Below are 15,254 nucleotides of genomic sequence, written 5' to 3' on the forward strand. Positions count from 1 at the left end.
CTGTGCCCAATATACAGAAACGTCTTGCAGTATCTCCTACAGGGAAAGTGCCAGGAGGAATTGTGGAGCTTGGTCTCAGTGTCTCTGAGAATTGCTCTGATTATCCCTGTGACCTCTTTGCTAAGACTCTCCAGAGAGACGTCCTCAAAACCAACACACATCTTGAAATATCTCCCACACTGACCGCAGAGTATCCAGGAACGGCATTCAAGGAGCCAGGAACTTTTCTGCCCACACTCTCCGGGGACAGTTCCTTAAAACCAATATACATCCTGCTATATCTCCCACATGGAAAGTGCCAGGAGGGAAAAGTGGGGATTATGTTTAGACTTTCTCAGAACTGCTTCAAATCAACTAGATATCTTTGTGCTGTAAATCTCCCAACAGCCAAACGCAAAAGCAGCAAACATCTCGCTGTGTGTCCCACATCGTAAGTGCCAAGAGAGAGCTTGCTCTCCCTGTCTTTGAGTACTGTTTTCACTGTCCCGGTTACCTCTTTGCTAACATTCTCTTCAGAGCTGCAGTGAAACCAGGAACCACGTGGAGAAGGCACCCACACTGAAAGTGCCTGGAAGGAACATTGGGGCTTCTTCTCAGTGTCTCTGACATAGGGTTTCACTGTCCCGGGAAAGCCTCTGCTAACACCCTGCAGAGCGCTGTGCCCAATATACAGAAACGTCTTGCAGTATCTCCTACAGGGAAAGTGCCAGGAGGAATTGTGGAGCTTGTTCTCAGTGTCTCTGGGAATTGCTCTGATTATCCGTGTGACCTCTTTGCTAAGACTCTCCAGAGAGACGTCCTCAAAACCAACACACATCTTGACATATCTCCCACATTGATCGCAGTGTCTCCAGGAACGGCATTCAAGGAGCCAGGAACTTTTCTCCCTACACTGTCCATTGAGTTGTCCTCAAAACCAATATACATCCTGCTATATCTCCCACATGGAAAGTGCTTGGCAGGAGAAGTGGGGATTATGTTTAGACTTTCTCGGAACTGCTTCAAATCAACTAGATATCTTTGTGCTGTAAATCTCCCAACAGCCAAACGCAAAAGCAGCAAACATCTCGCTGTATGTCCCACATCCAAAGTGCCAACAGAGAGCTTGCTCTCCCTGTCTTTGAGTACTGTTTTCAGTGTCCCGGTTACCTCTTTGCTAACATTCTCTTCAGAGCTGCAGTGAAAGCAGGAACCACGTGGAGAAGGCACCCACACTGAAAATGCCTGGAAGGAACGTTGGGGCTTCTTCTCAGTGTCTCTGACATAGGGTTTCACTGTCCCGGGAAAGCCTCTGCTAACACCCTGCAGAGCGCTGTGCCCAATATACAGAAACGTCTTGCGGTATCTCCTACAGGGAAAGTGCCAGGAGGAATTGTGGAGCTTGGTCTCAGTGTCTCTGAGAATTGCTCTGATTATCCGTGTGACCTCTTTGCTAAGACTCTCCAGAGAGCCGTCCTCAAAACCAACACACATCTTGACATATCTCCCTCATTGATCGCAGTGTCTCCAGGAACGGCATTCAAGGAGCCAGGAACTTTTCTCCCTACACTGTCCATTGAGTTGTCCTCAAAACCAATATACATCCTGCTATATCTCCCACATGGAAAGTGCTTGGCGGGAGAAGTGGGGATTATGTTTAGACTTTCTCGGAACTGCTTCAAATCAACTAGATATCTTTGTGCTGTAAATCTCCCAACAGCCAAACGCAAAAGCAGCAAACATCTCGCTGTATGTCCCACATCCAAAGTGCCAAGAGAGAGCTTGCTCTCCCTGTCTTTGAGTACTGTTTTCACTGTCCCGGTTACCTCTTTGCTAACATTCTCTTCAGAGCTGCAGTGAAACCAGGAACCACGTGGAGAAGGCACCCACACTGAAAATGCCTGGAAGGAACGTTGGGGCTTCTTCTCAGTGTCTCTGACATAGGGTTTCACTGTCCCGGGAAAGTCTCTGCTAACACCCTGCAGAGCGCTGTGCCCAATATACAGAAACGTCTTGCAGTATCTCCTACAGGGAAAGTGCCAGGAGGAATTGTGGAGCTTGGTCTCAGTGTCTCTGAGAATTGCTCTGATTATCCCTGTGACCTCTTTGCTAAGACTCTCCAGAGAGACGTCCTCAAAACCAACACACATCTTGAAATATCTCCCACACTGACCGCAGAGTATCCAGGAACGGCATTCAAGGAGCCAGGAACTTTTCTGCCCACACTCTCCGGGGACAGTTCCTTAAAACCAATATACATCCTGCTATATCTCCCACATGGAAAGTGCCAGGAGGGAAAAGTGGGGATTATGTTTAGACTTTCTCAGAACTGCTTCAAATCAACTAGATATCTTTGTGCTGTAAATCTCCCAACAGCCAAACGCAAAAGCAGCAAACATCTCGCTGTGTGTCCCACATCGTAAGTGCCAAGAGAGAGCTTGCTCTCCCTGTCTTTGAGTACTGTTTTCACTGTCCCGGTTACCTCTTTGCTAACATTCTCTTCAGAGCTGCAGTGAAACCAGGAACCACGTGGAGAAGGCACCCACACTGAAAGTGCCTGGAAGGAACATTGGGGCTTCTTCTCAGTGTCTCTGACATAGGGTTTCACTGTCCCGGGAAAGCCTCTGCTAACACCCTGCAGAGCGCTGTGCCCAATATACAGAAACGTCTTGCAGTATCTCCTACAGGGAAAGTGCCAGGAGGAATTGTGGAGCTTGTTCTCAGTGTCTCTGGGAATTGCTCTGATTATCCGTGTGACCTCTTTGCTAAGACTCTCCAGAGAGACGTCCTCAAAACCAACACACATCTTGACATATCTCCCACATTGATCGCAGTGTCTCCAGGAACGGCATTCAAGGAGCCAGGAACTTTTCTCCCTACACTGTCCATTGAGTTGTCCTCAAAACCAATATACATCCTGCTATATCTCCCACATGGAAAGTGCTTGGCAGGAGAAGTGGGGATTATGTTTAGACTTTCTCGGAACTGCTTCAAATCAACTAGATATCTTTGTGCTGTAAATCTCCCAACAGCCAAACGCAAAAGCAGCAAACATCTCGCTGTATGTCCCACATCCAAAGTGCCAAGAGAGAGCTTGCTCTCCCTGTCTTTGAGTACTGTTTTCAGTGTCCCGGTTACCTCTTTGCTAACATTCTCTTCAGAGCTGCAGTGAAAGCAGGAACCACGTGGAGAAGGCACCCACACTGAAAATGCCTGGAAGGAACGTTGGGGCTTCTTCTCAGTGTCTCTGACATAGGGTTTCACTGTCCCGGGAAAGCCTCTGCTAACACCCTGCAGAGCGCTGTGCCCAATATACAGAAACGTCTTGCGGTATCTCCTACAGGGAAAGTGCCAGGAAGAATTGTGGAGCTTGGTCTCAGTGTCTCTGAGAATTGCTCTGATTATCCGTGTGACCTCTTTGCTAAGACTCTCCAGAGAGCCGTCCTCAAAACCAACACACATCTTGACATATCTCCCTCATTGATCGCAGTGTCTCCAGGAACGGCATTCAAGGAGCCAGGAACTTTTCTCCCTACACTGTCCATTGAGTTGTCCTCAAAACCAATATACATCCTGCTATATCTCCCACATGGAAAGTGCTTGGCGGGAGAAGTGGGGATTATGTTTAGACTTTCTCGGAACTGCTTCAAATCAACTAGATATCTTTGTGCTGTAAATCTCCCAACAGCCAAACGCAAAAGCAGCAAACATCTCGCTGTATGTCCCACATCCAAAGTGCCAAGAGACTAATGTAGAGCTTGCTAACCCTCTCTTTGAGTACTGTTTTCACTGTCCCGGTTACCTCTTTGCTAACATTCTCTTCAGAGCTGCAGTGAAACCAGGAACCACGTGGAGAAGGCACCCACACTGAAAATGCCTGGAAGGAACGTTGGGGCTTCTTCTCAGTGTCTCTGACATAGGGTTTCACTGTCCCGGGAAAGTCTCTGCTAACACCCTGCAGAGCGCTGTGCCCAATATACAGAAACGTCTTGCGGTATCTCCTACAGGGAAAGTGCCAGGAGGAATTGTGGAGCTTGTTCTCAGTGTCTCTGAGAATTGCTCTGATTATCCCTGTGACCTCTTTGCTAAGACTCTCCAGAGAGACGTCCTCAAAACCAACACACATCTTGAAATATCTCCCACACTGACCGCAGAGTATCCAGGAACGGCATTCAAGGAGCCAGGAACTTTTCTGCCCACACTCTCCGGGGACAGTTCCTTAAAACCAATATACATCCTGCTATATCTCCCACATGGAAAGTGCCAGGAGGGAGAAGTGGGGATTATGTTTAGACTTTCTCAGAACTGCTTCAAATCAACTAGATATCTTTGTGCTGTAAATCTCCCAACAGCCAAACGCAAAAGCAGCAAACATCTCTCTGTATGTTCCACATCCAAAGTGCCAAGAGAGAGCTTGCTCTCCCTGTCTTTGAGTACTGTTTTCAGTGTCCCGGTTACCTCTTTGCTAACATTCTCTTCAGAGCTGCAGTGAAACCAGGAACCACGTGGAGAAGGCACCCACACTGAAAATGACTGGAGGGAACATTGCGGCTTCTTCTCAGTGTCTCTGACATAGGGTTTCACTGTCCCGGGAAAGTCTCTGCTAACACCCTGCAGAGCGCTGTGCCCAATATACAGAAACGTCTTGCGGTATCTCCTACAGGGAAAGTGCCAGGAGGAATTGTGGAGCTTGGTCTCAGTGTCTCTGAGAATTGCTCTGATTATCCGTGTGACCTCTTTGCTAAGACTCTCCAGAGAGACGTCCTCAAAACCAACACACATCTTGACATATCTCCCACATTGATCGCAGTGTCTCCAGGAACGGCATTCAAGGAGCCAGGAACTTTTCTCCCTACACTGTCCATTGAGTTGTCCTCAAAACCAATATACATCCTGCTATATCTCCCACATGGAAAGTGCTTGGCGGGAGAAGTGGGGATTATGTTTAGACTTTCTCGGAACTGCTTCAAATCAACTAGATATCTTTGTGCTGTAAATCTCCCAACAGCCAAACGCAAAAGCAGCAAACATCTCGCTGTATGTCCCACATCCAAAGTGCCAAGAGAGAGCTTGCTCTCCCTGTCTTTGAGTACTGTTTTCACTGTCCCGGTTACCTCTTTGCTAACATTCTCTTCAGAGCTGCAGTGAAACCAGGAACCACGTGGAGAAGGCACCCACACTGAAAATGACTGGAAGGAACGTTGGGGCTTCTTCTCAGTGTCTCTGACATAGGGTTTCACTGTCCCGGGAAAGTCTCTGCTAACACCCTGCAGAGCGCTGTGCCCAATATACAGAAACGTCTTGCAGTATCTCCTACAGGGAAAGTGCCAGGAGGAATTGTGGAGCTTGGTCTCAGTGTCTCTGAGAATTGCTCTGATTATCCCTGTGACCTCTTTGCTAAGACTCTCCAGAGAGACGTCCTCAAAACCAACACACATCTTGAAATATCTCCCACACTGACCGCAGAGTATCCAGGAACGGCATTCAAGGAGCCAGGAACTTTTCTGCCCACACTCTCCGGGGACAGTTCCTTAAAACCAATATACATCCTGCTATATCTCCCACATGGAAAGTGCCAGGAGGGAGAAGTGGGGATTATGTTTAGACTTTCTCAGAACTGCTTCAAATCAACTAGATATCTTTGTGCTGTAAATCTCCCAACAGCCAAACGCAAAAGCAGCAAACATCTCGCTGTATGTCCCACATCCAAAGTGCCAAGAGAGAGCTTGCTCTCCCTGTCTTTGAGTACTGTTTTCACTGTCCCGGTTACCTCTTTGCTAACATTCTCTTCAGAGCTGCAGTGAAAGCAGGAACCACGTGGAGAAGGCACCCACACTGAAAATGCCTGGAAGGAACGTTGGGGCTTCTTCTCAGTGTCTCTGACATAGGGTTTCACTGTCCCGGGAAAGCCTCTGCTAACACCCTGCAGAGCGCTGTGCCCAATATACAGAAACGTCTTGCGGTATCTCCTACAGGGAAAGTGCCAGGAAGAATTGTGGAGCTTGGTCTCAGTGTCTCTGAGAATTGCTCTGATTATCCGTGTGACCTCTTTGCTAAGACTCTCCAGAGAGCCGTCCTCAAAACCAACACACATCTTGACATATCTCCCTCATTGATCGCAGTGTCTCCAGGAACGGCATTCAAGGAGCCAGGAACTTTTCTCCCTACACTGTCCATTGAGTTGTCCTCAAAACCAATATACATCCTGCTATATCTCCCACATGGAAAGTGCTTGGCGGGAGAAGTGGGGATTATGTTTAGACTTTCTCGGAACTGCTTCAAATCAACTAGATATCTTTGTGCTGTAAATCTCCCAACAGCCAAACGCAAAAGCAGCAAACATCTCGCTGTATGTCCCACATCCAAAGTGCCAAGAGACTAATGTAGAGCTTGCTAACCCTCTCTTTGAGTACTGTTTTCACTGTCCCGGTTACCTCTTTGCTAACATTCTCTTCAGAGCTGCAGTGAAACCAGGAACCACGTGGAGAAGGCACCCACACTGAAAATGCCTGGAAGGAACGTTGGGGCTTCTTCTCAGTGTCTCTGACATAGGGTTTCACTGTCCCGGGAAAGTCTCTGCTAACACCCTGCAGAGCGCTGTGCCCAATATACAGAAACGTCTTGCGGTATCTCCTACAGGGAAAGTGCCAGGAGGAATTGTGGAGCTTGTTCTCAGTGTCTCTGAGAATTGCTCTGATTATCCCTGTGACCTCTTTGCTAAGACTCTCCGGAGAGACGTCCTCAAAACCAACACACATCTTGAAATATCTCCCACACTGACCGCAGAGTATCCAGGAACGGCATTCAAGGAGCCAGGAACTTTTCTGCCCACACTCTCCGGGGACAGTTCCTTAAAACCAATATACATCCTGCTATATCTCCCACATGGAAAGTGCCAGGAGGGAGAAGTGGGGATTATGTTTAGACTTTCTCAGAACTGCTTCAAATCAACTAGATATCTTTGTGCTGTAAATCTCCCAACAGCCAAACGCAAAAGCAGCAAACATCTCTCTGTATGTTCCACATCCAAAGTGCCAAGAGAGAGCTTGCTCTCCCTGTCCTTGAGTACTGTTTTCACTGTCCCGGTTACCTCTTTGCTAACATTCTCTTCAGAGCTGCAGTGAAACCAGGAACCACGTGGAGAAGGCACCCACACTGAAAATGCCTGGAAGGAACATTGGGGCTTCTTCTCAGTGTCTCTGACATAGGGTTTCACTGTCCCGGGAAAGTCTCTGCTAACACCCTGCAGAGCGCTGTGCCCAATATACAGAAACGTCTTGCGGTATCTCCTACAGGGAAAGTGCCAGGAGGAATTGTGGAGCTTGGTCTCAGTGTCTCTGAGAATTGCTCTGATTATCCGTGTGACCTCTTTGCTAAGACTCTCCAGAGAGACGTCCTCAAAACCAACACACATCTTGACATATCTCCCACATTGATCGCAGTGTCTCCAGGAACGGCATTCAAGGAGCCAGGAACTTTTCTCCCTACACTGTCCATTGAGTTGTCCTCAAAACCAATATACATCCTGCTATATCTCCCACATGGAAAGTGCTTGGCGGGAGAAGTGGGGATTATGTTTAGACTTTCTCGGAACTGCTTCAAATCAACTAGATATCTTTGTGCTATAAATCTCCCAACAGCCAAACGCAAAAGCAGCAAACATCTCGCTGTATGTCCCACATCCAAAGTGCCAAGAGAGAGCTTGCTCTCCCTGTCTTTGAGTACTGTTTTCACTGTCCCGGTTACCTCTTTGCTAACATTCTCTTCAGAGCTGCAGTGAAACCAGGAACCACGTGGAGAAGGCACCCACACTGAAAATGACTGGAAGGAACGTTGGGGCTTCTTCTCAGTGTCTCTGACATAGGGTTTCACTGTCCCGGGAAAGTCTCTGCTAACACCCTGCAGAGCGCTGTGCCCAATATACAGAAACGTCTTGCAGTATCTCCTACAGGGAAAGTGCCAGGAGGAATTGTGGAGCTTGGTCTCAGTGTCTCTGAGAATTGCTCTGATTATCCCTGTGACCTCTTTGCTAAGACTCTCCAGAGAGACGTCCTCAAAACCAACACACATCTTGAAATATCTCCCACACTGACCGCAGAGTATCCAGGAACGGCATTCAAGGAGCCAGGAACTTTTCTGCCCACACTCTCCGGGGACAGTTCCTTAAAACCAATATACATCCTGCTATATCTCCCACATGGAAAGTGCCAGGAGGGAGAAGTGGGGATTATGTTTAGACTTTCTCAGAACTGCTTCAAATCAACTAGATATCTTTGTGCTGTAAATCTCCCAACAGCCAAACGCAAAAGCAGCAAACATCTCGCTGTATGTCCCACATCCAAAGTGCCAAGAGAGAGCTTGCTCTCCCTGTCTTTGAGTACTGTTTTCAGTGTCCCGGTTACCTCTTTGCTAACATTCTCTTCAGAGCTGCAGTGAAAGCAGGAACCACGTGGAGAAGGCACCCACACTGAAAATGCCTGGAAGGAACGTTGGGGCTTCTTCTCAGTGTCTCTGACATAGGGTTTCACTGTCCCGGGAAAGCCTCTGCTAACACCCTGCAGAGCGCTGTGCCCAATATACAGAAACGTCTTGCGGTATCTCCTACAGGGAAAGTGCCAGGAGGAATTGTGGAGCTTGGTCTCAGTGTCTCTGAGAATTGCTCTGATTATCCGTGTGACCTCTTTGCTAAGACTCTCCAGAGAGCCGTCCTCAAAACCAACACACATCTTGACATATCTCCCTCATTGATCGCAGTGTCTCCAGGAACGGCATTCAAGGAGCCAGGAACTTTTCTCCCTACACTGTCCATTGAGTTGTCCTCAAAACCAATATACATCCTGCTATATCTCCCACATGGAAAGTGCTTGGCGGGAGAAGTGGGGATTATGTTTAGACTTTCTCGGAACTGCTTCAAATCAACTAGATATCTTTGTGCTGTAAATCTCCCAACAGCCAAACGCAAAAGCAGCAAACATCTCGCTGTATGTCCCACATCCAAAGTGCCAAGAGACTAATGTAGAGCTTGCTAACCCTCTCTTTGAGTACTGTTTTCACTGTCTCGGTTACCTCTTTGCTAACATTCTCTTCAGAGCTGCAGTGAAACCAGGAACCACGTGGAGAAGGCACCCACACTGAAAATGCCTGGAAGGAACATTGGGGCTTCTTCTCAGTGTCTCTGACATAGGGTTTCACTGTCCCGGGAAAGTCTCTGCTAACACCCTGCAGAGCGCTGTGCCCAATATACAGAAACGTCTTGCGGTATCTCCTACAGGGAAAGTGCCAGGAGGAATTGTGGAGCTTGGTCTCAGTGTCTCTGAGAATTGCTCTGATTATCCCTGTGACCTCTTTGCTAAGACTCTCCAGAGAGACGTCCTCAAAACCAACACACATCTTGACATATCTCCCACATTGATCGCAGTGTCTCCAGGAACGGCATTCAAGGAGCCAGGAACTTTTCTCCCTACACTGTCCATTGAGTTGTCCTCAAAACCAATATACATCCTGCTATATCTCCCACATGGAAAGTGCTTGGCGGGAGAAGTGGGGATTATGTTTAGACTTTCTCGGAACTGCTTCAAATCAACTAGATATCTTTGTGCTGTAAATCTCCCAACAGCCAAACGCAAAAGCAGCAAACATCTCGCTGTATGTCCCACATCCAAAGTGCCAAGAGAGAGCTTGCTCTCCCTGTCTTTGAGTACTGTTTTCACTGTCCCGGTTACCTCTTTGCTAACATTCTCTTCAGAGCTGCAGTGAAACCAGGAACCACGTGGAGAAGGCACCCACACTGAAAATGACTGGAAGGAACGTTGGGGCTTCTTCTCAGTGTCTCTGACATAGGGTTTCACTGTCCCGGGAAAGTCTCTGCTAACACCCTGCAGAGCGCTGTGCCCAATATACAGAAACGTCTTGCAGTATCTCCTACAGGGAAAGTGCCAGGAGGAATTGTGGAGCTTGGTCTCAGTGTCTCTGAGAATTGCTCTGATTATCCCTGTGACCTCTTTGCTAAGACTCTCCAGAGAGACGTCCTCAAAACCAACACACATCTTGAAATATCTCCCACACTGACCGCAGAGTATCCAGGAACGGCATTCAAGGAGCCAGGAACTTTTCTGCCCACACTCTCCGGGGACAGTTCCTTAAAACCAATATACATCCTGCTATATCTCCCACATGGAAAGTGCCAGGAGGGAGAAGTGGGGATTATGTTTAGACTTTCTCAGAACTGCTTCAAATCAACTAGATATCTTTGTGCTGTAAATCTCCCAACAGCCAAACGCAAAAGCAGCAAACATCTCTCTGTATGTTCCACATCCGAAGTGCCAAGAGAGAGCTTGCTCTCCCTGTCTTTGAGTACTGTTTTCACTGTCCCGGTTACCTCTTTGCTAACATTCTCTTCAGAGCTGCAGTGAAACCAGGAACCACGTGGAGAAGGCACCCACACTGAAAGTGCCTGGAAGGAACATTGGGGCTTCTTCTCAGTGTCTCTGACATAGGGTTTCACTGTCCCGGGAAAGCCTCTGCTAACACCCTGCAGAGCGCTGTGCCCAATATACAGAAACGTCTTGCAGTATCTCCTACAGGGAAAGTGCCAGGAGGAATTGTGGAGCTTGTTCTCAGTGTCTCTGGGAATTGCTCTGATTATCCGTGTGACCTCTTTGCTAAGACTCTCCAGAGAGACGTCCTCAAAACCAACACACATCTTGACATATCTCCCACATTGATCGCAGTGTCTCCAGGAACGGCATTCAAGGAGCCAGGAACTTTTCTCCCTACACTGTCCATTGAGTTGTCCTCAAAACCAATATACATCCTGCTATATCTCCCACATGGAAAGTGCTTGGCGGGAGAAGTGGGGATTATGTTTAGACTTTCTCGGAACTGCTTCAAATCAACTAGATATCTTTGTGCTGTAAATCTCCCAACAGCCAAACGCAAAAGCAGCAAACATCTCGCTGTATGTCCCACATCCAAAGTGCCAAGAGAGAGCTTGCTCTCCCTGTCTTTGAGTACTGTTTTCACTGTCCCGGTTACCTCTTTGCTAACATTCTCTTCAGAGCTGCAGTGAAACCAGGAACCACGTGGAGAAGGCACCCACACTGAAAATGCCTAGAAGGAACATTGGGGCTTCTTCTCAGTGTCTCTGACATAGGGTTTCACTGTCCCGGGAAAGTCTCTGCTAACACCCTGTAGAGCGCTGTGCCCAATATACAGAAACGTCTTGCGGTATCTCCTACAGGGAAAGTGCCAGGAGGAATTGTGGAGCTTGGTCTCAGTGTCTCTGAGAATTGCTCTGATTATCCGTGTGACCTCTTTGCTAAGACTCTCCAGAGAGACGTCCTCAAAACCAACACACATCTTGACATATCTCCCACATTGATCGCAGTGTCTCCAGGAACGGCATTCAAGGAGCCAGGAACTTTTCTCCCTACACTGTCCATTGAGTTGTCCTCAAAACCAATATACATCCTGCTATATCTCCCACATGGAAAGTGCTTGGCGGGAGAAGTGGGGATTATGTTTAGACTTTCTCGGAACTGCTTCAAATCAACTAGATATCTTTGTGCTGTAAATCTCCCAACAGCCAAACGCAAAAGCAGCAAACATCTCGCTGTATGTCCCACATCCAAAGTGCCAAGAGACTAATGTAGAGCTTGCTAACCCTCTCTTTGAGTACTGTTTTCACTGTCCCGGTTACCTCTTTGCTAACATTCTCTTCAGAGCTGCAGTGAAACCAGGAACCACGTGGAGAAGGCACCCACACTGAAAATGCCTGGAAGGAACGTTGGGGCTTCTTCTCAGTGTCTCTGACATAGGGTTTCACTGTCCCGGGAAAGTCTCTGCTAACACCCTGCAGAGCGCAGTGCCCAATATACAGAAACGTCTTGCGGTATCTCCTACAGGGAAAGTGCCAGGAGGAATTGTGGAGCTTGTTCTCAGTGTCTCTGAGAATTGCTCTGATTATCCCTGTGACCTCTTTGCTAAGACTCTCCAGAGAGACGTCCTCAAAACCAACACACATCTTGAAATATCTCCCACACTGACCGCAGAGTATCCAGGAACGGCATTCAAGGAGCCAGGAACTTTTCTGCCCACACTCTCCGGGGACAGTTCCTTAAAACCAATATACATCCTGCTATATCTCCCACATGGAAAGTGCCAGGAGGGAGAAGTGGGGATTATGTTTAGACTTTCTCGGAACTGCTTCAAATCAACTAGATATCTTTGTGCTGTAAATCTCCCAACAGCCAAACGCAAAAGCAGCAAACATCTCGCTGTATGTCCCACATCCAAAGTGCCAAGAGAGAGCTTGCTCTCCCTGTCTTTGAGTACTGTTTTCAGTGTCCCGGTTACCTCTTTGCTAACATTCTCTTCAGAGCTGCAGTGAAACCAGGAACCACGTGGAGAAGGCACCCACACTGAAAATGACTGGAAGGAACGTTGGGGCTTCTTCTCAGTGTCTCTGACATAGGGTTTCACTGTCCCGGGAAAGTCTCTGCTAACACCCTGCAGAGCGCTGTGCCCAATATACAGAAACGTCTTCCAGTATCTCCTACAGGGAAAGTGCCAGGAGGAATTGTGGAGCTTGGTCTCAGTGTCTCTGAGAATTGCTCTGATTATCCCTGTGACCTCTTTGCTAAGACTCTCCAGAGAGACGTCCTCAAAACCAACACACATCTTGAAATATCTCCCACACTGACCGCAGAGTATCCAGGAACGGCATTCAAGGAGCCAGGAACTTTTCTGCCCACACTGTCCGGGGACAGTTCCTTAAAACCAATATACATCCTGCTATATCTCCCACATGGAAAGTGCCAGGAGGGAGAATTGGGGATTATGTTTAGACTTTCTCGGAACTGCTTCAAATCAACTAGATATCTTTGTGCTGTAAATCTCCCAACAGCCAAACGCAAAAGCAGCAAACATCTCGCTGTATGTTCCACATCCAAAGTGCCAAGAGACAGCTTGCTCTCCCTGTCTTTGAGTACTGTTTTCACTGTCCCGGTTACCTCTTTGCTAACATTCTCTTCAGAGCTGCAGTGAAACCAGGAACCACGTGGAGAAGGCACCCACACTGAAAATGACTGGAGGGAACATTGCGGCTTCTTCTCAGTGTCTCTGACATAGGGTTTCACTGTCCCGGGAAAGCCTCTGCTAACACCCTGCAGAGCGCTGTGCCCAATATACAGAAACGTCTTGCGGTATCTCCTACAGGGAAAGTGCCAGGAGGAATTGTGGAGCTTGGTCTCAGTGTCTCTGAGAATTGCTCTGATTATCCGTGTGACCTCTTTGCTAAGACTCTCCAGAGAGCCGTCCTCAAAACCAACACACATCTTGACATATCTCCCTCATTGATCGCAGTGTCTCCAGGAACGGCATTCAAGGAGCCAGGAACTTTTCTCCCTACACTGTCCATTGAGTTGTCCTCAAAACCAATATACATCCTGCTATATCTCCCACATGGAAAGTGCCAGGAGGGAGAAGTGGGGATTATGTTTAGACTTTCTCAGAACTGCTTCAAATCAACTAGATATCTTTGTGCTGTAAATCTCCCAACAGCCAAACGCAAAAGCAGCAAACATCTCGCTGTATGTCCCACATCCAAAGTGCCAAGAGACTAATGTAGAGCTTGCTCTCCCTGTCTTTGAGTACTGTTTTCACTGTCCCGGTTACCTCTTTGCTAACATTCTCTTCAGAGCTGCAGTGAAACCAGGAACCACGTGGAGAAGGCACCCACACTGAAAATGCCTGGAAGGAACATTGGGGCTTCTTCTCAGTGTCTCTGACATAGGGTTTCACTGTCCCGGGAAAGTCTCTGCTAACACCCTGCAGAGCGCTGTGCCCAATATACAGAAACGTCTTGCGGTATCTCCTACAGGGAAAGTGCCAGGAGGAATTGTGGAGCTTGTTCTCAGTGTCTCTGAGAATTGCTCTGATTATCCGTGTGACCTCTTTGCTAAGACTCTCCAGAGAGCCGTCCTCAAAACCAACACACATCTTGACATATCTCCCACATTGATCGCAGTGTCTCCAGGAACGGCATTCAAGGAGCCAGGAACTTTTCTCCCTACACTGTCCATTGAGTTGTCCTCAAAACCAATATACATCCTGCTATATCTCCCACATGGAAAGTGCTTGGCGGGAGAAGTGGGGATTATGTTTAGACTTTCTCGGAACTGCTTCAAATCAACTAGATATCTTTGTGCTGTAAATCTCCCAACAGCCAAACGCAAAAGCAGCAAACATCTCGCTGTATGTCCCACATCCAAAGTGCCAAGAGAGAGCTTGCTCTCCCTGTCTTTGAGTACTGTTTTCACTGTCCCGGTTACCTCTTTGCTAACATTCTCTTCAGAGCTGCAGTGAAACCAGGAACCACGTGGAGAAGGCACCCACACTGAAAATGCCTGGAAGGAACGTTGGGGCTTCTTCTCAGTGTCTCTGACATAGGGTTTCACTGTCCCGGGAAAGTCTCTGCTAACACCCTGCAGAGCGCTGTGCCCAATATACAGAAACGTCTTGCAGTATCTCCTACAGGGAAAGTGCCAGGAGGAATTGTGGAGCTTGGTCTCAGTGTCTCTGAGAATTGCTCTGATTATCCCTGTGACCTCTTTGCTAAGACTCTCCAGAGAGCCGTCCTCAAAACCAACACACATCTTAAAATATCTCCCACACTGACCACAGAGTATCCAGGAACGGCATTCAAGGAGCCAGGAACTTTTCTGCCCACACTCTCCGGGGACAGTTCCTTAAAACCAATATACATCCTGCTATATCTCCCACATGGAAAGTGCCAGGAGGGAGAAGTGGGGATTATGTTTAGACTTTCTCAGAACTGCTTCAAATCAACTAGATATCTTTGTGCTGTAAATCTCCCAACAGCCAAACGCAAAAGCAGCAAACATCTCGCTGTATGTTCCACATCCAAAGTGCCAAGAGACAGCTTGCTCTCCCTGTCTTTGAGTACTGTTTTCACTGTCCCGGTTACCTCTTTGCTAACATTCTCTTCAGAGCTGCAGTGAAACCAGGAACCACGTGGAGAAGGCACCCACACTGAAAATGACTGGAAGGAACGTTGGGGCTTCTTCTCAGTGTCTCTGACATAGGGTTTCACTGTCCCGGGAAAGTCTCTGCTAACACCCTGCAGAGCGCTGTGCCCAATATACAGAAACGTCTTGCGGTATCTCCTACAGGGAAAGTGCCAGGAAGAATTGTGGAGCTTGGTCTCAGTGTCTCTGAGAATTGCTCTGATTATCCGTGTGACCTCTTTGCTAAGA

Source organism: Larus michahellis, chromosome Z (assembly GCF_964199755.1).
Source record: "Larus michahellis chromosome Z, bLarMic1.1, whole genome shotgun sequence".
Taxonomy (NCBI): domain Eukaryota; kingdom Metazoa; phylum Chordata; class Aves; order Charadriiformes; family Laridae; genus Larus; species Larus michahellis.